At 44.5% G+C, this 22,458-nt stretch overlaps 1 protein-coding gene across 3 annotated transcripts in view; it reads left to right on the forward strand.

Annotated features, from left to right (window-relative positions):
• Positions 1-612: 612 nt before the first annotated feature.
• Positions 613-22,458, forward strand: part of SLC16A7 (solute carrier family 16 member 7) — a 165,071-nt gene continuing 143,225 nt past the window's right edge. The window contains exons 1-2 of one of the 3 annotated variants that reach the window (XM_090042416.1): positions 613-8,930; positions 17,527-17,591. The gene's annotated coding sequence lies outside the window, so the exon portion shown is untranslated. The remainder of the gene's footprint in view (positions 8,931-17,526; positions 17,592-22,458) is intronic. The other 2 variants (XM_090042417.1, XM_090042415.1) reach the window with 2 other exon arrangements.

Here is a 22,458-nt window from a genome sequence, read left to right on the forward strand (position 1 = left end):
AACTGTTTTTGATGGGGAAGGGTGGTGTATAAATACATAATACATATATTAGAAAAATGCACAGGAGTGGAGTGGAGAGGTGTGCCCACAGTTCCTGAGACCAACCATATTCAACCATGTAAAACAGTTTTCCAAGCAAAAAAAAATTCTGTGTCCAGCGCCTTACAGCAATGCTGCTTTCACTGCAGTGATGGAAATTCTTTGACTTCTGTGGGTTTGTAACTGATAAAAAAGTTATCTCATATACTTCAGCTGCTCTGCCATAAGACACAATATCAGCATTCAGCCTATCGATTACCTGGAGCACAAATCCACCCAGTCCATTTGCATACTTCAGTCCCATTGGTTGAAATGACTTGGAAAATGGAAATTGCATGTCAGGACTGAGTTGCTTTCATATAGTTGGCAGTACCAGGATTCAGGACTGGAAGAGTGGAGGTTACTTCAGATCAAAAGCTATATTGGATGAATAAGGCTGGAGATTTGCATTGTTGAGCACTTCATATTATCCCTGGCTCAGACAAGGTCATTTATCTTTGTCCTGTCAAAACTCTTTCAGTTCATTTAAAGAATGCCCATTGGTGTTTTTGCCATTCTTCTGCCTTCTTATCAATGAGTACTGTCCAGAGAGAGATGACAAAAACAAGTACTAGAGTTAGTGTTAGGGTATATATTAGGTGAAATATAGATTCACTAGTGTGAATGAGACAGAAGGCATGGGAGAGATGCACCCTACAGAACAAATGAATCCGAGATGCGTGATGTTTTGTGAGCAAAAGCTCACTTCATTGGATGCTATGAAAGGAGCGGTGTGCATGATGAGTCCCCTGACTGTTAGTTCAGACCTAGTTAAGGATTACCTGGAGGGCTTGGATGTATCCAAGCGGGCAGGCCCGGATGACCTTCATCCACAGGTGGGCAGACCCGGATGACCTTCATCCACAGGTGCTGAGAGAATTGGCTGGTGTCATTGTGGAGCCATTGGCACGGCTGTTCAAGGACTCCTGGTGCTCAGGCCAAGTCCCTGAGGACTGGAAAAGGGCCAATGTGGTTCCTATTTTCAAGAAGGGGAGGAAAGAAGAGCCTGACAACTACAGGCCAGTCAGCCTCACTTCTATCCTGGGGAAGGTCTTTGAAAAAATTATCAAGGGCCACATTTGTGAAGAGCCCTGCAGGGGAAGTGATGGTGAGGGGTAACCAACATGGGTTCGTGCCAGGCCGATTCTGCCTGACTAACCTGCTCTCTTTCTATGACCAGGTAACAAAGATCTTAGATGTTAAGGAAGAAGTCGATGTCATCTTCTTGGACTTCCAGAAGGCCTTCAACACAGTGTCCCACCCAATTCTGGTGGGCAAGCTGAGGGACTGTGGCACTGACGAATGCAGTCACGTGGGTGGCAAACTGGCTCCAGGGGCGCACCCAGAGGGTGGTGGTAGATGGGTCGATGTTGACCTGGGAGGGTGTGGGCAGTGGAGTCCCCCAGGGCTCGGTCCTTGGGCCGGTGCTGTTCAACATCTTCATTAGCGACCTGGACGAGGGTGTGGAGAGCACCCTGTTCAAGTTCGCTGATGACACCAAGCTGTGGGGCAAAGTGAATACACCGGCAGGCAGGGACTGCATCTAGGCAGACCTGGATAGGTTGGAGAAGTGGGTGGATCTGAACAGGATGCGGTTCAACAAGGACAAATGCAGAGTGCTGCTCCTGGGGAAAGGGAACCAGCATTATGGTTATAGGTTAGGGGCTGACCCTCTCAGCAGCACAGAGGCAGAGAGGGATCTTGGAGTCAGGATTGACTCCAGGATGAATATGAGTTGCCAGTGCGACAAAGCAATAGGCAGAGCCAACCACACCCTGTCATGCATCAACAGGGGTATCACTAACAGGTCCAGAGAGGTCTTGCTCCCCCTCTATGCAGCACTGGTCAGGCCGCAGCTGGAGTACTGTGTCCAGTTCTAGGCGCCGCACTTCAAGAAGGATGTGGGGAACCTGGAGAGGATCTAGAGGAGGGCCACTCGTATGGTTGAGGGCTTCTGTGGCTAGCCCTATGAGAAGAGGCTGAGGGACCTGAATCTCTTCAGTCTCTGTAAGAGGAGACTGAGGGGGGATCTTGTGGCTGCCTACAACCTTATCAGGGGCCAGCAGCAGGGACTCAGGGAAAGTCTGTTCACCAGGGCCCCCCTTGGAGTCACTAGGAACAATGGCCACAAGCTGAGGGAGGATAGGTTTAGGTTAGATATTAGGAAGAACTGCTTCACTGTAAGGGTGGCCAGAGCCTGGGATAGGCTTCCTAGAGAGGTGGTGCTCTCACCTTCCCTGGAGATCTTCAAGAGGAGACTGGATAGGCACCTGGCTGGGGTCTTATGACCCCTCCAATCCCCAGTTCTACTTCCTGCCCATGACAGGGGGTCAGACTAGATGATCTGCCTAAGTCCCTTCCGACTCATTGGTTCTATGATTCTATGATGACTCCCTGAGTTTCCACTGAGGAACCTCTGCCTAGTTTCACATAACTTCTATTTAACTGGTAACAAAATTATGAGGAAGAGAGAATTGGCAGAGGTGACTTATAAAAACAAAATGTACGTCAGTGGCAACAACGTTATAAAATTGTAACATTTGAGGTATGCCCATTCTCTCTCTTTCTCTCACACATGCATGCACACACATACACACAGAAATTTATTTTATAGATTTAAATCTACAGTAATTTAACTCAGTATCTTGTAATCAGTTTGCCTAGAAGGTGCACTTCTACAATGTCAGCTATCTAAATATCCGCATTGTAAAAAAGAATGACAAACCTAATTGCAGCCGCAACTTTGAGAGAGAATAGGTCTAGGCTCCCTGCTAAGAGAAGCAGGCATGCATGAGGTGGTATGCAGCAATATTCTACAACAGGTTAGAAGAGGAACTGAAACATTTTATATTCAAGTGAAATTGCATGAAATATTCAAGCAAACAAAATGGACTGACCCAGTAAGCGACTTAATCAGCCTACTAGAGCCAATACCCATGTACTTGCAAAAAAACCCTCAAAACTTTTCATGCCCCTTAAGTAGTGAGTACCTCAGGTTTTTGTCTAATAACACTTCCATATGTTTGCCCCATAACACAGACTCTTGCTGCAGCTCTGGACTGGGATTTGAGGATGTATAATAGGCAACTTAACTTACTAGGTCCTTACCACACTGTTGCACAGGTAGAATGAATAACAGTCACATTCCAAGTCACAGTCAATGGATGGTGGACAAGGCTATACTATACTGTTCCTGAAAATCACAAGTTGTATCATGACATATTACATAATGACAGTTTGCTCTTCTGAATGTACAGAAAACCACCAAATCTCTAGGAAAAAAGACTCTATTGTGGTGTTTACTAATGCGTCACTGCCCCACGAGTTTGTGAGGCTATGTCTATGCAATTTATTCAATGACTATTTAATGCAAAATATAGAAATGGTACTGGCAGGTGGGACCAAGGACCAGAAATCTCTCTTCCCAGAAAAATGTACAGTTCACTGGGCTACTCATGTTCCTAGCAGCTTGTTCTCTTTCTGACCCCATGAGTCTTGCACTCTTTCCTGCCCAGTGGCATGGGTTCAACAGGATGGGTAGAAGATGTCTAACCCATAACCTGATGCTGTGGTTAATGTGCTTTCCTGGGAAGGAAATGTAGGTGACTCCCTTAAGGTGAGGTGGATTTGGAACCAAGGTCTCCCTGTTTTGAGCTGTGTATCTCTCTGTGTAGATCAGGAACACCATATTCTGGAGGCAAGATATGCTTTTGAGGCCAGTTAAGCAAACACTTAAATGTCTTAGAGGCACAAAAACATATGGTCCCATTTATTTGTTTTGCATTTTATAGAAAATATTCAAGATTTTCCATTATCTATAATTTTTCTAGGGGAATACGGTGTGCCTGAATAGGCTTTCCATGGAAAACAGCTGCCAGGGCTTGTCATGCTAACCATGAAGCCTGGATCTGAATATGGACAGCTTCTCTATGAAAGATGTTTTGCTAGCTTCTGTACTTATTCACATAACTGCAATCCCATTGACATCACTGAGGTGGCATGGATGTAACTGAGAGAATCTGGCAACTGGCCTTTATTGAAGCTTATTCCCCCACATTCTGACTAATCATTGCTTGTTTTTTGTTCTTGTCTTTCGTTTTGCTGGCTTTTAATTGTGTTAATATATTTCCTAACCATAGGCACCTTAGTAGAAGGAATATTGGTTGAGATCATGTTTCAACTTAGAGCTACTCAGCCTATTTCAGAAAGAAAAGCCTGTCATTTTCATAAAACGGATTGCCTTCTTGTTTACATTTCAGTAAGCTTGAATTTTTGGTTTCACTTTGTTTGGTGCTGTAAAAAATATGACAAAATGGCCCCTAACTATACTGAAGAGCCTGTAATCAGGGCAGATGATATACCACACTATATGGAGCCGAAAAAAGGGAAAAGTAAAAAGAAAAAAGAAAGAAAAGGAAAAGAAAGTGGGGATAGGGGGGGAATACAATACAGGCATACCTCATTTTATTGCACTTCGCTTTATTGCGCTTCGCAGATATTGCGTTTTTTACAAATTGAAGGTTTGTGGCAATCCTGTGTCAAGCAAGTCTATCGGCGCCATTTTTCCATCGGCGCCATTTTTCCAACAGCACTTTCTCACTTCGTGTCTCTGTGTCACATTTTGGTAATTCTTGCAATATTTCAAACTTTTTCATTATTATTATACTTGTTACGGTGATCTGTGATCTTTGAAGTTACTATTGTAATTGTTTTGGGGTGTCACGAACCGCGTCCATATAAGACGGCGAACTTAATCTGTTGTCTTATTTTAAGAAATTGCCACAGCCACCCCAACCTTCAGCAAGCACCACCCTGATCAGTCAGCAGCCATCAACATCGAGGCAAGACCCTCCACCAGCAAAAAGATTACGACTCGCTGAAGGCTCAGATGATAGTTAGCATTTTTTAGCAATCAAGTATTTTTTAATTAAGGTATGTACATTGTTTTTTTAGACATAATGCTATTGCACACTTAATAGACTACAGTATAGTGTAAACATAACTTTTATATGCACTGGGAAACCAAAAAATTCATGTGACTCGCTTTATTGCGATATTCGCTTTATTGCGGTGGTCTGGAACCGAACCCGCAATATCTCCGAGGTATGCCTGTACATCATCAGAGCATTCAAGTTTCAAGTGTAGGCATCTTAGAGTTTAACAAATATTCACACAAATTGTAAAATAAAAATATTTTCCCCAAAAACAATCACTTAAAAAATCCTCCTTTCTCTCCCATTGACATAAAACAGAACATCTTCCCGTTCCCCATAGTTTTACCTTTTGCCAGTGTATATAAAATTTAACTTCCCATTGTGTTCCAAAAGGTTGGCTCTGATTAAGATATAAAAGTAATAAAACAAGAAAAAACACACTATTTTTTCCACAGACCCTACCTACAGAAGTTTTGAAGAATTTAGTTATCGCTCTAAAAAAACCTCTTCTGAGGACATGTGAAATCAAGTTTTTTTTTAAAGGGGCAACTATAACTCATAGTATATTCCTAATATAAACACCAACCAACCACCAAATTTCAAGTCCTTGCTCTGAAACAAAGGAAAGAAACAAGTCACCTGACTGTGTTTAATATGGACTATATGTGTGTGTGTGTGTGTGTGTACATATGTATATGTATATATATATAGGGTCCATAGATATATAGAGAGACAGTCCACATATATAATTTGGACTCTCCCTATAGAGACAGAGTCCATATTATATATGGACTATATATGTATTATAATATGGACTCAGGGATGGATGCAGTGTGGTTGGGGTGCACTGGTGCATTTGCACCTTTTCATTGCTCCCTTTTAATTCCTGTTCCACCCAAAGTTCAAAACCAACTTCCTAGCAGTGGCAGCAGCATTTCTAGTCAGGCTGTGCTGAAGGATTCACTTGACTTCATGGCTCATTATAATCTACCTCTCTCCTTCTGAAGACTTCATTCCACAGATGTTAAGAATTCTCTCTCCTTTTTAACAGGCTTGCTGTTCCATCAATCACGCCAGCCTTTGTTCTGCCAGTTTGTTCCCTGCTCCTAGTAATGAAGCTCCTATTTCACAGCCCTGCAGATTCTTTACTCATTCCAATGAAGTTAGTTTTGTTTTTGCTTCAATCTTAAAGCTAAATAGTACAGTCCTTGGCCCCTGGAGTATTAGTAAAGCTTCTAGTTTCTTTTTAACCAGAGAAAAATGTGTGCTGTTTCATATGTGATGGCACACTTTACCATTTGCACCCCTCTCTTCAAAATTCTGGATTTGCCCATGTGTGGACTATATAGGTCTATAGATACCCGCCAAAGAAATATCTATATATTACAGCAAGGGAGGTTTGAGTTGGATATTAGGAAAAACCCTCTCACTAGGAGGGTGGTAAAGCACTGGAACAGGTTACCTGGAAAGGTGGAGGAATCCTCATCCTTGGAGGTTTTTAAGCTGCAGCTCAACAAAGCCTTGGCTGGGATGATCTAGTTGGGGCAGTGGTCCTGCTTTGAGCAGGGGGTTAGACTAGATGGCCCCTGAGGCCTCTCCCAACCCTAATTTTTCTATGATTATATATATATATACACACACACATACACACTATTTTTGGGAAATGTTTCATGTTTCAGGTCAGTTAGCCAGATCAGTTCTGAATCCTTTTGACTGAGCAAAAATCAATCACTCAAACATCATATGTGGTGGTGCAACCAGCAAGTATCCTCCACCCTAGACTTTTCAGCTTGCAGATTCAGATACTCCCAAATCCATTGGCAGGCACCCTTCGTGCAGGCCCAAGCCCGGAAGCTTGGGGTTTGGATGTCCTTGAGTCTTGCTTGCCTTCAACCAATGGCCACAGGAGCAAGCTAGGGAGGAGTCTTGCTTGCCTTCAGCATAAAGTAGGCGTGTAGCTGGAAGTTGGCCACTGGGAAACTAATTACAAGACTCATAGGGTATCCCGTTTGCAGTGCATTTGGAAAGGTGTGTACCCTCCACTCTATAATGCCATTTAAATCCTTTTCGGCTCTGGTACCAGACCAGTGTAGTGACTACACTTGATCTGAGCCACAAAGCTGAGAAGCAATAGATAGATTTTTTTAAATTTAAATATTCCAAGCCAAATTAGCCAAAACAAATTCCAAATCCAAGAGTCAGTCCAGTACCGTAAATGGCCCTACTACCGGCAAACATCATCCACCCCCACCTGGGGCTTCAGATGTTTCCAAAACCTTTGGTGGGCATGCAGGCCCAAGCCCAGAAGCTTGGGGTTTGGATGATCCTGAGTTTTGCTTGCCCTCAGCCTTAAGGCCACAGGAGGAAGCCAGGCAGGAGTCTCCCCTTTTCATAAAGTGGGCATAAAGCAGCTAAGTGGGTGGTTTACTATACATTGCCTTGGCAGGTACCATCCCTGTGCCGGAAGAGCAGCCTTCCCTGGGTGTGACTAGGAAGACTGCCTCAGTGGTCGTGGTATTTTCATTGCCAGGTAAGCACAGACTGACTTTTATTAGTAGATGTTTAGGATTGTGAATCCAAAAAAAATGACAAAGCCGGTAGGGAAATACATATCACCCTGGTGAGGGACTAACATTAGAGGGATGGGGGTGAGGAGGGGAATGCAACTAGGTTATAGGAGATACAATGTTAGCCAACTAAGCCCGGGTGGTGGGGGGAGGGGAGAAGGGGAGGGAGGGGTTTTGGGAAGCTGAGAGAAAGAAGATAGATGCACACAAACCCATTACAATGGTCCGCAATGGTGGAGAAAGTGGTTTGAAGACACTACTCTTGATCTGAGCCCACAAGAGGCCGAGAAGTGAATAGATAGGTAGATACAGTGGTGATGCATAGGGGGTGCACGAAGGCGCACGTGCACCCCCCTACGAAAAGATGCTGCTGACTCTGCTGCTTGCCACCCCCCCTTGCTGCTGACACCCCCAGTGCTGTCTGCGGCCAGTCAGCAATCACTGCTGGCCGCCACCGACACTGCTGGTGACGTCTGCGGGAGCTCCCTGCTTACTGCCATCGCGTTCCTGCAGCTGCCAGTGTTGGTGCCCCCCAGCCGCCGGGGACATCTGTCGTTCCTCCAGTCGCCGGTTGCCACTCAGTGCTTGCCACCCCCCCCACTGCCGACACCGCCACAGCTGTCACAGGTGGTCCCTGCTCAGCTTACCCTTGCCGCTGAGCGCTGCTCGCCACTGCCATGTCCACGCCCTGCTGGTCAGCGTGCGCCCCCAGGCTCGGGAGGCACAGGGCCGTTCATGGGTAGATAGACAGACGGACAGACAGATAGTCCATATATAGAGAGAGAAAATCTGTTCTTGGAAAGGGCTGGATCCAGCACTTGAAGTGCAGGCTGATGTGCCCGCCGAGCCTGCAGGGCCCCATGCCAAGCGCCTCAGGTTCAGCAAGGTTGCAAGCCACTGAACATGAGGTCGGGTCAGGGCAAGTGTCTGGGGGCTCCAGCTCTGCCAGGTGGGAGGAGACTCAGGAGCCCCAGCAGCCCCCATCCCCTCAGGGCACTGCTGAGCGGGTGGGCGACCCGACTGGGCTGGATGGATCCCGCGGGGTCGCCGCCTGCCCGCACCCCCCGCCGCCGCCGGCCGGCCCAGCAGCCGGGTTGGGTGGCCCAGGAGGCGTCTCCTGGAGCAGCCTCCGCCCCACCCGCCGCCTGATGCCCTTGACACCATTCCCGGCGCCCCGGAGCCGTGTCCCGGCGGCGGCAGGTCGGGACCAGCAGCAGCCTCCGCCGCGCCCGGCCCCGCTCCCTCCGCCTCCGCCGCGGCTGCCGGACACGTCACGGGCAGAAATAAATAAATAATCCCCGTGGCAGGGAGAGGAACCGGCGGCGGCGGATTAGAGCCAGCCCCAGAGCAGGTAAAGTACCCGGCCAGGCGGAGGGAGGAAGGAGGCTGCGACCCCGCTCAGCCCCGCCGCGGCCCGGGAGGAGGAGGAGGAGGAGGAGGAGGGCGGCGGCTCCGGGGGAGGAAGGAGCGGGGGGGCTCAGCATCATGGCCCGCGTCTGCTCAGGTGCCCCCTCCCCCGGACGCCGCCGCCTCCGCCTCCCGCTGCTGCTGTAAGGCGGCCTGTGTGTGTGCACTGAGTCCTCGCACACCCACACGCACACGCGCGGGGGGGCACGCGGTCGCCCCCGTCGCACTGATAGCTCGGCCCGCGCTGCCACACACACGCATATGCACACCCACATACACGTTAACACATTAGCACCCACATATACACACACACATATGCACCCCCCCCATCCCGCCGCTGCCTCCGTGTGTGTGTGTGTGTGTGTGTGTGTGGGCGGCGGGGGGGGGGGTTGTTTGTTCCTCCCGCTCCGCCTGAGCCCCTCATAGCGAGGCCGGGGCCGGGCCCGCGGCTGCCTTTGTGCTTGTGCCGCATGAGGCGCGTGTTGCCCCGCCCCCTCCCCCGCGGCGGACCGGGCCGGGCGGCGCTGCGGGGCTGGGCAGAGCGGGCTTTGTAGCCGAGGGGGCAGGAAGGGGGCTTGGAGCCGCTCTCCTGTCCCCAGCCCGGTGCCGGGCGTGGGGTGATGAAGGGGATGATGATGAAACACCTCCCCCCCCCAGCAGGATCCAGGGGAGATCTGGCAAAACCTGCCCCTGACTCGCCTCTTGTGTTGAGGAGCCCGAAATGCCCCCAGGGTCTGATGTGGGGCCATCCCAGTAGTGCTGGTGGCTCTGCTGGCTGGGAGGGGCTGCAGCTAGCAGCTCTTTACCTGGTGACCTTGGTGGCTGCAAGCCCAGTGTGAAACCAAGAGAGGTTTTTTCCTCTGCTGGAACTGCCTTGTGTCATGTGGGCAGGTGGGGACCAACCCCAGCCGCCCTTAGGGCTTCCTCTTGAAAAGGGGCACCCAGGTAATGGCTAATACACCTATCCCTGGAGGAGACTCTGGCCAGAAGGACCCTCAGGGCCTGCGGGGCTGCTTTGCTTGCACCAGTTCATTCCTGTCTCTGGGTAGTGTCTGCTGGCTCCCTGGACTCATTTGGGTCTGCTCTGCTCAGTGTCCCCTCTTGGCGCTCTTGTTATGAACCTTTGACATTCACTCTCGTTGCTGTTTTCTTTATTGTTTGTCCCCCGTAATCAACTGCCACCCTGTCTGAGGGAGGCTAAAAGGTTACGTGGTGGGCTTACAGGAGGCCCATGCCCCTGAAGGATTACAAATAGGCCTGTTTAAAAGGGGCACCCTGGTAACTGGGCTAATAGCCTCCTTTCTGGATAGGTATCTGGCCAGGAGGACCCCTAAGGCCTGTGGGGCCATTTCCCAGCCCCTCATCCCTTCATAATTCTGGGCAGAGTTTCACCAGACAGTGTCCACTAGCTCCTTGGACTCACTGGAGGGGCAGTGGGTGCTGGCCGGTGCCTTGGTGCACTCATTTTGAACCTGTGACCTCACTCTCTTCCCTCCCTGCTTTCTTTTAGTTTCTCCCCAAATCAGTTGACGTATACCGTCTTCATAACAGGGGACTAGTCATTGCTCCATCAGCGTCAAGCCCATGTTAACGTCATATGTCATCAAATAAGCCTGCTTAAAAGGGACCTTCTCACTACGAGCAGGATAATCAGCACAGATCCTGGTTTTCTCAGATTTAAAAAAATCCCCAATTTTTAGATATAAAAAAGTAACCACAAATCCACATTTTTCCATGGTTAAAATCACCCCCCCAATATTAGATACACAGTCTAATATAGATAGATATGTATAAAAAAGTAACCCCAAATCCACATTTTTCCATGACTAAAATGACACACTGCTAATATATAGATACACAATCTATTAGATATATCTAATCAATCTAATAGATGTATCTATTAGATTGTGTATCTATGTATTAGCGGTGTGTCATTTTAGTCACGGAAAAATGTGGATTTGGGGTTACTTTTTTTATATCTGAAAATTGGGAATTTTTTTAAATTCGAGAAAACCAGGATCCCTTGTTTTGCTCTTACCCACCTGTCCTGATGCAGAAGGCATGTGTGTTCCTATACCCCAGCTACTCTTCATGGCTGAAGCAATCCTCACAGAACATGACTGCTGAGTGACAAGTTAAGAACAGGCTGAGAAGCTGCCGGTGACCTGTGATCCTTGGTAGGCTGGATACAGACACACATTCTTTACCTCAGGCAGGTACACAACCAGTGTAGGAATAAATTCCCAGAAACTATCCAATGCATGAAAGACAGAAAAACAGTCCAGATACATAGAGTCCATCAGATGCCGGACAAACACATTTTCAGTGTAGTAGGAACCCTACTGAAGTTATTACTGAAAGCCTACATGGGGAAATCTTGAAAGGCTAATATTTTATGGAGCCTTTCATCTCTGTTTCACTTGTATTGATAATAATTACTTGTGTTTCCATAGTGACTTCCATCCGAGGCTCTCAAGTAACTTATCAAATAGTAAGGAAAGAGGTGTTTACAGCTCCATTTGCAGGAATGGTGCCATAAACTCAACAGCATACCTGTTATGCCCGAGTATACAGTATCCCAAGCCTAATGTGACTGCATGGAATCATGAGGTTATTTTCAAAGATAAATATTTTTGGAAAAAAATATGAATGGAGAAAGTGAGTAGGGAAATTAGAAAGTCAACAAAAGAAAGGCTGATGGGTTTATGTTTAAGTATTATGTTTGGGAAATGTTTTCATAAATTCACAAAACATATTCATATCGTACTTCTGGGGTTGGAAACCTATGGTTTGTGGGCCAGATTCAACCCCCAGAACCATTGGATATAGTCCATGAACATGATTTGTGGCAAGGGGGTTTCAGCAGGAGCTCTTCCCATGCCACTGCGGAGAGAAGTGGGGGCCTTCCTGCCTGTGTCTGACCTGGGGTGGGTCATTCTGGGTCACAGCCAGAAAAGGTTGCCTACCCCTGTCTTACTGTATAAAAAGTGCCAAATGTCACCCCACAAAAATTAATTTATGAAGGTATAGGAGATAAGCCATATATTTCTATCAAATATTGACTGGTAACTGTAGGGGGGTCTGAAGGTGGAGTTATTATTGTTCTTTTAATTTAATATATAATGTTTGTATTAATGGTATTAATGGTGTATACAGTTATTGGTAATGTTGTGCAGTTATAGCTAATTCTTTTTAAAACAGTACAAAGTGTTTATGCCGGCAGTTTTAGAACAAGGTGGCTAGGTCTTTTGCATAGGCCAAACAATGGTTAAGGATATTTTACTGTAACTATGAGTGTTTTCTCTTTAAAAAGGCAGTCTTATTCCACTGACTAGAATAAGGAACATCTGGAGGCCATTTAAGCCACCAGTAGCATGCCATGGCAAGAGGGTACAAGGACTACTAAAAGATTTGCACATTTTAAAGCTAGAAAAGTGTGTTATGATCAGCTAATAACACAGGTCACCAAACAGCACACAGGTGATTCAGTTATTCTATAGTGTAAGTGGTGGGAAGAAAGGTTGATGTTAAGCTTCAAAGTCAAGTGGGGTTTTAATAATGTTACAGAGAGCTATATCAATGTTACAGGCTGTACATGTTGGAAATTCTGACTCACAACTATATAATGGGGAGGGATTGGAGCAAGGTTTAAGTTAATGCATCTTTTTATTGTAAAAATGCCCTTTCATATCTTAATCCACTTTGCATCACCTCTTCTCTCTTTCTGTGTTCAATTTAAACTCTTGCTCTTCTTTTGTGCTAGAATCAGCTTTTATCAAGGTAGTAGATTCTATAAAACTATAAAATGATACATTGTTTATGATACAAATAAAAAAGACAAGGGAAGATAAATGACATTTTTCCTAACAGATTCACATGTGGCTCCATTCTTTAAATTTCTGTCTCCTCTATCTCCATTTTTTTTTAACTTTTTGTTTGTTTACTTCCTTATTACTCATTGTTTCACTTCTTTCGTGTTTGTTTTGCTGCTTCTCCCTTCTTCCTAGCTTCATGAACTTTTATTCCTGTTCAGTGTCCATTGTGTTAAAGACTCCTTCTTGTCCTGCATGTTTGATGCATAGTTGAATTCTGCTGAAGCAGCAGAGCTGGTAGAAAGATGGTAGGGCCATATCCAGTTCTGGAGATGCCACTTTTGAATCAATCCTTTCTGAGTATTTTATCAACACAACAACATTCTTGATCAGGAAAAACACATTAGCATCTCTCTACAATTATCCTGTCTGAATATAGTTCTAGTGGAATTTCATCTACATCTGTACTGTACTGGGTTCCATATCAATGCCAGAGCATGAATTAAGATGGTTCCTGGATCATATACTTACAGAACATTAGTATTACAATTTCTTTTTAGGGCATAGATTCCCGAAGTAGTTTACAGACACTCTTTCAAAAGATGGTCCCTTTCATAGTATGATGTGAAGCATCATGATGTGAATAGTGCCAGACATAGGAAAATGGGATAACAGTTAAGTAAGCAGTTGTCTGGGGGCAAAATATAAACAGGTCAAGACTGATGTATGCAGAATAGTGCGTGTCAGAACGTGCATGCTGTAACATAATATGTTATAATCACTTGATTTAATTGTTCCCAACTTCCAAAATGTTATTGTGAGTCTTGTAATATTTCAAGTTACTGGGCCTCATACAGAAGAAACTCGCTGAAATCCTGTAGCCTCTCATCTGACTAGATGATCTGGCCTTCTTGCCTTCAATTCCCTGAAATTGTAAAATATTTCTTGTATTTCTAACAGTTTCTACCTCCTGAAGTCAGGTGTGTACAGTGAAATTTTCATAGTAAAATTGTAAATGGGAAAAAAGCCTGAAAACATGATAACTAAAAGTTCAAAACCCAAATTTATTATTCCAAATGTATTATTTAAAAAAATTATGATTTTAAAGACAATAACACTATTTTGAGAGCTGAATCATTTTTGTGTAGTTCTTTTTTTGGATCACCTTTTTATATTTAGCTCCTGTAGGGAGCTTCAGTCATCTACTATATTTGATACTGGTAAAGTTAAGCACCTGGTAACCTGTTCACAACCTGTCTTCGGCAGGTGGTTCACTGCTGTCTTGTGACATTTAAAGCAGCTTTGTCTCATATACAACTATTATAAATCTTCCTAATGATGTTAATTTGTATCTATGCTAGAAAAAGCTAGAGTATAGGCCAGGCTTAGCTAGCAAGACAGGTAAACTTTATTTGAGTTGGATTAGCTTTTCTAGTTAGGACAAATTCTGAAAAGAAGAAACCTTTCTTTCAAGATGTTAAACCTAAACAAGCTAAAGTTTGTATCAGAAGTTCTAATTCTGCAAGTACTCATATATTTTGAATTGAATAAGACTATAAACATACTTAACCATGTGTATGTATGCAGAATAGGGGATTTATCTGGTATTTTTTCCCATAGCTCGTTTTTGAAAATAAGTTTGGAATTTCATTCAGAGGCTTGATGGGCTCTCCTTTAAGAACACCTTCCCATCACATTCATATTTTAATATTTCTGCAGTTTGTGAGCTGTACCTACACCAGCAGGGTGACAGACCCTACCCAAAATAACTTGCCGAGTTAGTTTGTAACTTTGTATAATTCACCTGGCCCTAAACAGGGTGATCAGTCGGACCCTGAACAGAGGGGCAGGAGCCTATAGCCTAGAACTTCCAGCTCGGGTCCCAGCAGGACCACTGGCACAACACTGTCTCCAGCCTTGGCTGTAGCCAACGCTTGATGCCTTTTCAGGAGGCTTAAAACACCCCTGACACATGTAGCAGAAAAGGGTGTGAGGGAGGAGCAACCAACAAAGCCCAGAAACTAGGAAATACCCATAGCAGAACACAGGCATAGTTATACCTAGATCATTCCTGACCCATGGTTGCCAACCTCTTTTTGAACACCTCCAGTGATAGAGAGTCCACAGTTTTTCCAGGCAGTCTGTTCTGCCTCACAGTTCTAACAGTGAATATGTTTTTTCCAGATATCCAATCTCAGCTTACTTTGTTACAACTTCAAGCCATTGGTTCATGTCCTTCACTCTGTAGTAAGACAGAAAAGCTGTTTTCCTTCTTTTTTTGTGGCGTCCCTTCAAGTATTTAAAGACTGCTGCCATACCCCTCTTAAGTGCCTTTTCTGCAAGCTACTACTTTTGATTGACCTTTTCGTCTCCAGGCAAATGGCCTTCCTTAGGATATGCTCCACTAACTTCCCATATATTGAATTGAGGTGAGGCTAACCGGTCTTTGGTTCCCTAGGTTGTCCTTTTTTGCCTTTTTTTTTTAGTAGTGCACTACACTGGCCTTTTTCCAGTCTTCTGGTACCTGGCCCATCTCCCATGACTTCACAGAGATCATTTTCAAGGTCTCTGAGATCTCCTCTGCCAGTTAGTTCCCTCAGTACCCTGGGATGAAGTTCATCTGACCCTGCTGACTTGAATTCATTCAGACCTATCAAAAACGTTCAGACCACCTCTCTTGTTATCTCATCCCTCAGTTTGCCCCCTTCTTTATCCAGATAATCCTTATTAGGTGTCTGGTAATAACTGTTTTCATAAAATAGTTGATATCATTACAGTAAATAAAAATAGACTATTTTGAAAGAAAGTGCAACATTTAAGAGACGAGAGAAATGTTTGTGCTTTATCCTGGCACTTTTCATCATGTAAAGCTTTTCTTAATTGGATTAACTTTGTGATCATGAGTGATGGGTTTGATGGTAGTTCCACTACTTTGATACTTTACTGTAAGCTGCCCTAAGCCTTCTTTGGATAGAGTGGTGAATACAACTAATGAATAAATAAATAGCTAAAAAATCAGGTAGCATTAGAGAACAGAATTCAACCAGAACTTAGTTTATTATTAAATTTGTATGTGGTTTATTGCATGCATGGGTGCACCCCAATCAGAAACGGTGGCCCTGGTAACAGTATAAATTGCATGCTTTGACTAATACAAATAAACCATCTCTACATGGTAAGTTTACTGTGCTCAGCACTGGTATCCTCACATACTCCATGCTACTCTTCATGTGCTGCCTTGTAATCCAGAACAATTGTAGCTACATCTGTGCAGCACCACAGGCAGGCTAATTAACTTGGGGAGGCCTAATTGGCTATGTCACTCAAACGTACTAATTAGCCCATCCAAAGCACCACATGAATGTAGCTACACTACTTTCTGTTTAGGGTGCAGCCTGCCAGAGAAGCACAGCATGATAGGCATAGTGACTTCACCCTGGAGACATAACTTGACAAGATTTTACTTCATGCCACTGTTTATGAATCTAAGAAAAGTATAGATACAGTCTACCATTACAGAACAGGCAGAAAATAGCACCCTGTGCTGTTTGCATACACTCAATTCCAATGAATGATAACAGCAGCAGTGTGTTTAATATTCAGTGGACTAGATTCACCCACACTTGTACAAAGTTGTTTATATACCCTTTCCATCTACCAGCCTGAACATTTGCAACCTGAAGAGAAGATCTGTGAGATAGTATTATAACCCAGGGGCCTGATGTGCTACAGATATGTTTTCTACTAGGTGGGCCTCCTGTAAATTATGATCAAAGGTCTTTGAAGTTTTTGAAAGCACAGGCTACTTAACAAGTAGCTAGCTTTGCAGAACCCCTACATGCCATGACTATGTCCTGTCCCAGATCGATACTACTTTTTCAAGAAGTTAGAGCTCCTTATGACCCTCACAAGCTAGGAGGAAGTCTTTTTGTTGTTTCAAACTAGTCTGGCCCTTGGCATCTTTCTGTCACTGAGGCTTGAGCTATTTTGTGTCAATATAGAACTTTCAGTGATTATGGGATAGTATCACCTTGTAATAGAAACAAACAGAATCAATCCCAAGAAAATAGTAGCACTTTATGTATAAAAGTAGAAGCAATTGTTTTCCTACGGAGAGATTTTTTTAATTCACTTTTGGGATATATGTTTAGTGGCATGTGGACAGTATAAGAACTCAGTCATTATTTAGAAGCCCTTACAGTAGTACCCTGCAGACACAAAGGAGTCAGTTGATGAAAGACCAAATTGTCTCTGACATTAACTCCAATGGAACGGCTGATTATGGCTTCCAGGCTCAGCCACTTGTTTTCTGAATTAAAAAAGACACAGTTAACAAACATAGATATTACAGCACTAAAAGGTTTGAATGGAAATGACTAAGAACAAAATAAAAAGGATTTCATTGATTTTTTCATTGCCATGTTGAAAGATATGCCAAAAGTAAATAGAGAGCATAATTGTAAAAGGAAATTGTTATTTTATTTCTCCTGGTAATACATGTTAATAGTAACAGTGTTAAAGAAACATGTTCTTTTACAATTTGTGATTTTTAAATTAATAGTGCCAGACAAGTTGTTTCAGATTTTTTTAAAAATTCTAAACATCCAGGGAAGGATGCAGAACACTCTTAGTCTGTGTTTAGAGTAGTTAGAGTATGTTTCTGGAAAGTGGAGATGATTTTTTCTGACCCCTTCAGGATAAGAATGACAACCCATGTCTTTACTCTAGGAACAGGATTAACCATTGGACAAAAGTGAACCTTACCACTGTGTCTGACCTCCAGTCGGTTTGAGGTAGGGTGGGTTTTTTTTCATCTACCAGTAGAGGCTACTCTGGGGATGTAGGCATACCAAAGTGCTCCATGTGATTTGTTTCTGAGCATGCTTAGAAATTCGTAGTGTTGAGACTTAGGGGTGGATTTCATTTCCCAGCAGCCCCCTGCACGCATTACTGCTGCCAGTTTCCATGGAGATCCCAGCAGTGGCGGAGCTATGACAGCATGAGACCAGGGCTTCCATGGATACCAGCCCCAGCAGCATCAGCAGGATGTGCATCTGGATGGGGACCTGCTCTGGGGCTGGGATCTTGCAGGAGTGACAACATGGTCTGGAGCCAGGGCAGAGCCCTGATCTGCTGCCCATGCCCCGGCTCCAGAACACGCTGTCAACATTGCAAGATCCCAGGCCTAGCAGAGGAGCAACTCCCCACTCTGCCGTGCACCCTGTCAGTGCTGCTGGGGCCAGTCTCCATGGAAACCCTGGCCCCCACGCTGTCATGGCCCTGCCACCACTGGCTTCTCCGTGGAAACTGGCCACAGTGATGTGGGCAGGGGTTGCTGGCAACTTGAGTCTGCCCCTCGGCCTGATTTGCCATTTTGCCCATCTCTGCTCTAACCAGTCAGTACCTGGGGGCTAAAACATGGGAGGATCCTCCTCCATTTTATTTCTAGGACCTGTACTGAATTATACATGTATGTAGTCATCTACATGTATAAGGTTATAAATTTGGGAAACAGAATTCCTACCTGAACATTCATACCAAAATGCCACTTATGCAATTTAAAAACCTGTCAGACAATCCAAGGGAAATAGATATCCATTCTGAGGGAACTCTGAAGTTCAAAATGTTGTATTTAACAAAAGCTATGGTCACTGCTACTGGGCAAGTTTGAATTGTTCTTCAGAACTTAGGTGGCTAAAGAGTTGATTTCATAGTTTCATAGTTTCTAGGGTCGGAAGGGACCTGAGCAGATCATCTAGTCCGACCCCCTGCCATGGCAGGAAAGAGTACTGCGGTCAAATGACCCCAGCAAGGTATTCATCTAACCCCCTCTTAAAAACCCCGAGGGTAGGAGCCTGCACCACTTCTCTTGGAAGTTGGTTCCAGACCCTAGCCGCCCTGACCGTGAAGAAGCGCCTCCTGATACCTAACCTAAACCTACCCTCTGCTAGCTTGTGACCATTATTCCTGGTCACTCCTGGCAGTGCTTGGGGGAACAGTGACTCCCCCAATGCCTGCTTATGCCCCCTGACTAGTTTATAACAGGCCACAAGATCCCCCTTCAGCCTTCTCTTTTGGAGGCTGAACAGGTTCAGGTCCCATAGCCTGTCCTCACAGGTCCTGCCCTGCTGTGCCCTGATCATGCGAGTGGCCCTCCTCTGGACCCTCTCCATGCTGTCCACATCCCTCTTGAAGTGTGGCGCCCAGAACTGGACGCAGTACTCCAACTGTGGCCGGACCAGTGCCGCATACAGGGCGAGGATCACCTCCTTGGACCTGCTCGAGATGCATCTGTGGATGCATGACAAGGTGCGGTTGGTCTGCCTACCTGCCTCTCCACAATGCCGGCCCATGTTCATCTTGGAGTCAAGTATGACTCCAAGATCCTTTTCTGCCTCCGTGCTGACAAGAGGGGAGTTCCCCAACCTGTAGGTATGGTGCCGGTTGTTTCTCCCAAGGTGCATCACCTTGTACTTCTCTGTGTTGAATCCCATCCTATTCTCATCCGCCCACCCTTGTAACCTGTCTAGGTCTGATTGCAGCCTGTTGCTTCCTTCTAGTGTGCCCATGTCCCCCCACATCTTAGTGTCATCAGCAAATTTGAACAGGGTGCTTTTTACCCCCTCATCCAAATCACTGATGAAGAAGTTGAACAGTGTGGGCCCGAGGACCGAGCCCTGCGGAACCCCACTGCCCACGTCCTTCCGGGTTGAGAAGGACCCATCCACTACCACCCTTTGGGTGCGGCCCTCCAGCCACTTGGCGACCCATTTGACTGTGTGGGTGTCTACACCACAGCCCCCCATTTTCTTAATGAGAACAGGGTGAGAGACAGTGTCACAAGCCTTCCAGAAGTCCAGGAAGACTATGTCCACTGCTACCCCTGCATCTAATGATCTGGTGATCTGATCGTAAAAGGCCATTAGGTTGGTCTGACAGGACCTGCCACTGATGAACACGTGCTGGTTGCCCCTAAGCATGCAGTCCCCTGCTGGCCCCTCCTGGATGTGTGCCAGAATAATTTTCTCGAACAGCTTGCCTAGGATCGAGGTAAGACTAACTGGCCTATAGTTTCCTGGGTCCTCCTTCCTCCCTTTTTTGAAGATGGGAACCACATTGGCCCTCTTCCAGTCCTCTGGCACCACTCCTGAGCACCACGAGTGCTCGTAAAGCCGTGCCAGAGGTCTTGTAATGACCTCGGCCAGTTCCTTTAGAACTCTAGGATGGAGATCATCTGGACCGGCTGACTTGAATATGAAGCTCCCTAACTAAATTCTCGCTAACCCTTGGCCCAGGTGTGCCTCCCCCGGGGCCCGAGGGGGGCCCAGCAGAGAGGTGACTGTTCTGGTCCCTACTTAGGAAGATGGAGGCAAAGAAATCGTTAAACATGTTAGCTTTGCCTTCAGGTGTGACGACCAAATTTCCCCACGCGTCCTGCAAGGGCCCCACATTACCCGGAACCTTCTTTTTGTCCCCTATGTATTTAAAAAAGGACTTCTTATTGTCCTTAATCTGGGAAGCTAGCCCCAGTTCTATCTCTGCCTTGGCCTTCCTAACTACCCTCCTACATCCCCAAGCAACTGCAGAATAGTCCTCCCTAGTCCTCTGAATTCTATTAAGAGCTGATTTGAATTCTGCCCCAAGTGTGCACTTAGCTCTATTCCTGTTACTGCCATACAGCAAACCACAATAAAACAATGGCTGTCAGGGTAACCCCACCTATAAGATATCTCTATTACAAAAATGTTACTTCACTTTAGTACCCTGTATTTATGTTTGATCCGCCTTGTCTTATCTTTGCAAGGATTTAAGTTTACCTTCTTTTTTCCATTCTGCTTTTTTCATCCTAACAATGAAGTTTTTTGATTAGACTAAAGAGGAAATGTATCCTTACAGGACAAAAATAAGAGGTGGAAGACTGAGTGAGCAGCAGTCTGTAGAAAATATTTATTATTTGTAAGGATTTCCTAGATAAAACACTTTCAAGTTAGCAAATATAGAATGGTAGCCAATAGTGGACCCAGGAACGGGGCAAAGGAATGGGGCCACACTGCCTTTTGGCTGTGTGGACATGCTCAGTGGGCACATGAACACAGCCAAAGAGAGGTGTAACTGCACCACTGTATCCCCTGGACCTACCCTTGAAAGTAGAACACATTTTCAGTAAAGCAAGCTTTTTAGTTATTTTCTGTTTCATCTGTTTCTTTATTCTTAGTTAGCTGTCTAAGTTTCTTCCTGGCATTGCAGGGTTTAGTGTATTGGTGATTGCTTGCATCATCCAGTCACATGTTTTTTGTGTTGCTGTCAGCTCTGTTATCTTGTAAAGCAGGATATCTGTCATTTCTTTATTAATATGGATAATATATTAAAATTGATATTAGAAAATGGTACAGCAGTGAAGGCTTTTTTGTCATGCATCCAGATATATGGATTGTAAACCTCACTCCATACTCATGATGAAAGCTCTCTTCCAGTCAACCCAGCTGTAAATGGATCATTCGGGCTGAGGAATATATAAATGCAGTTATATTTACTGAAACCTGGATAAGAAGGTTATCATCTTATAATCACTGAGGTCTAAATACAGCTTTCAAATCCATTCCTTCTTTCAGTTAAAATTCTCATCAATGAAATCAGCAGTTTATTATATGATACTTACCACATCACTTTTTTTTTTCTATAGCTACTGGCTATAGAACTGGTGTACCTTAGCCATTCTAGCCTGAGAAACCATTAGGTTCGGTTGTATTTTTGGCTTACGAAAGTTAATGAATAAGTGAATAACACAGTTCTCAAATATGAATAATTCAATCTTAGAAAATAAAAAGGTGTCTAATTGTATAATGGATATATTTTCTAGAATTTGAAGATGTATTGAGTTGTAGGCGTGCATGCAAAAAGATTAAAAAAATATGCAAAGCAATTGCACTATAAAGAGCTATAAAAATTACTAGAGGCTTGATCCTGCAACTGTATATGAGTGGTTAATGGGGATGTCTCACTTTTGCAGAGCTTCACATAAACACAGGGATGCATATAGATGGATACAGCTATTCTTCTGATAAAAGTACCCTTCCACATAGAAGGGCTTTTGGTTTTTGCTTTTGGATTTTAAATCAAATAATTTATAGAATCTAAAAATAGAATTTGATAACAAAGCACAACCAAATTGTTAACTATAGAAACAGTAATCAGTGCTACATGCTGGCAATCTTTTTTAATCAAACGTGTCATAATGTTTTCTCCAGTGACTGAAGAAGGGTGCATGTGCCCTAAAGCTTGCAAATAAATATATTTTTTGCAAGTATCTAGTTGGTCTAGTAAAAGATATCATCTGTGCCGCGAGTTCTGATTCATAATAGAATATAAATTTTGCCTGCTGTTTTTTTTCTCCACCATAAAGATAATAGTGCTCATTGCTTAATGTAATAGCATGAAGTGCTGTTAATATAACAAGACATACTTGTTTAACTAGCTAAACACCTTTTACTTCTGAATAATATAGGTTTTAGGGTTGCTTAACTAGTTTAGCCACATAAATCATATTGTTCTCATCCAATGTCATGAATTTTAGTTAGTAAGATGATGAGAAATTTGTTATTTTCTTGTTTTTTCCTTTACTTCAGTTGCCAGTTAGTTTAGCTTAAGTTATTGTAGGCA

This window comes from Crocodylus siamensis, chromosome 4 (genome assembly GCF_052110815.1).
Source record: "Crocodylus siamensis isolate JL-2025a chromosome 4, ASM5211081v1, whole genome shotgun sequence".
NCBI lineage: Eukaryota > Metazoa > Chordata > Crocodylia > Crocodylidae > Crocodylus > Crocodylus siamensis.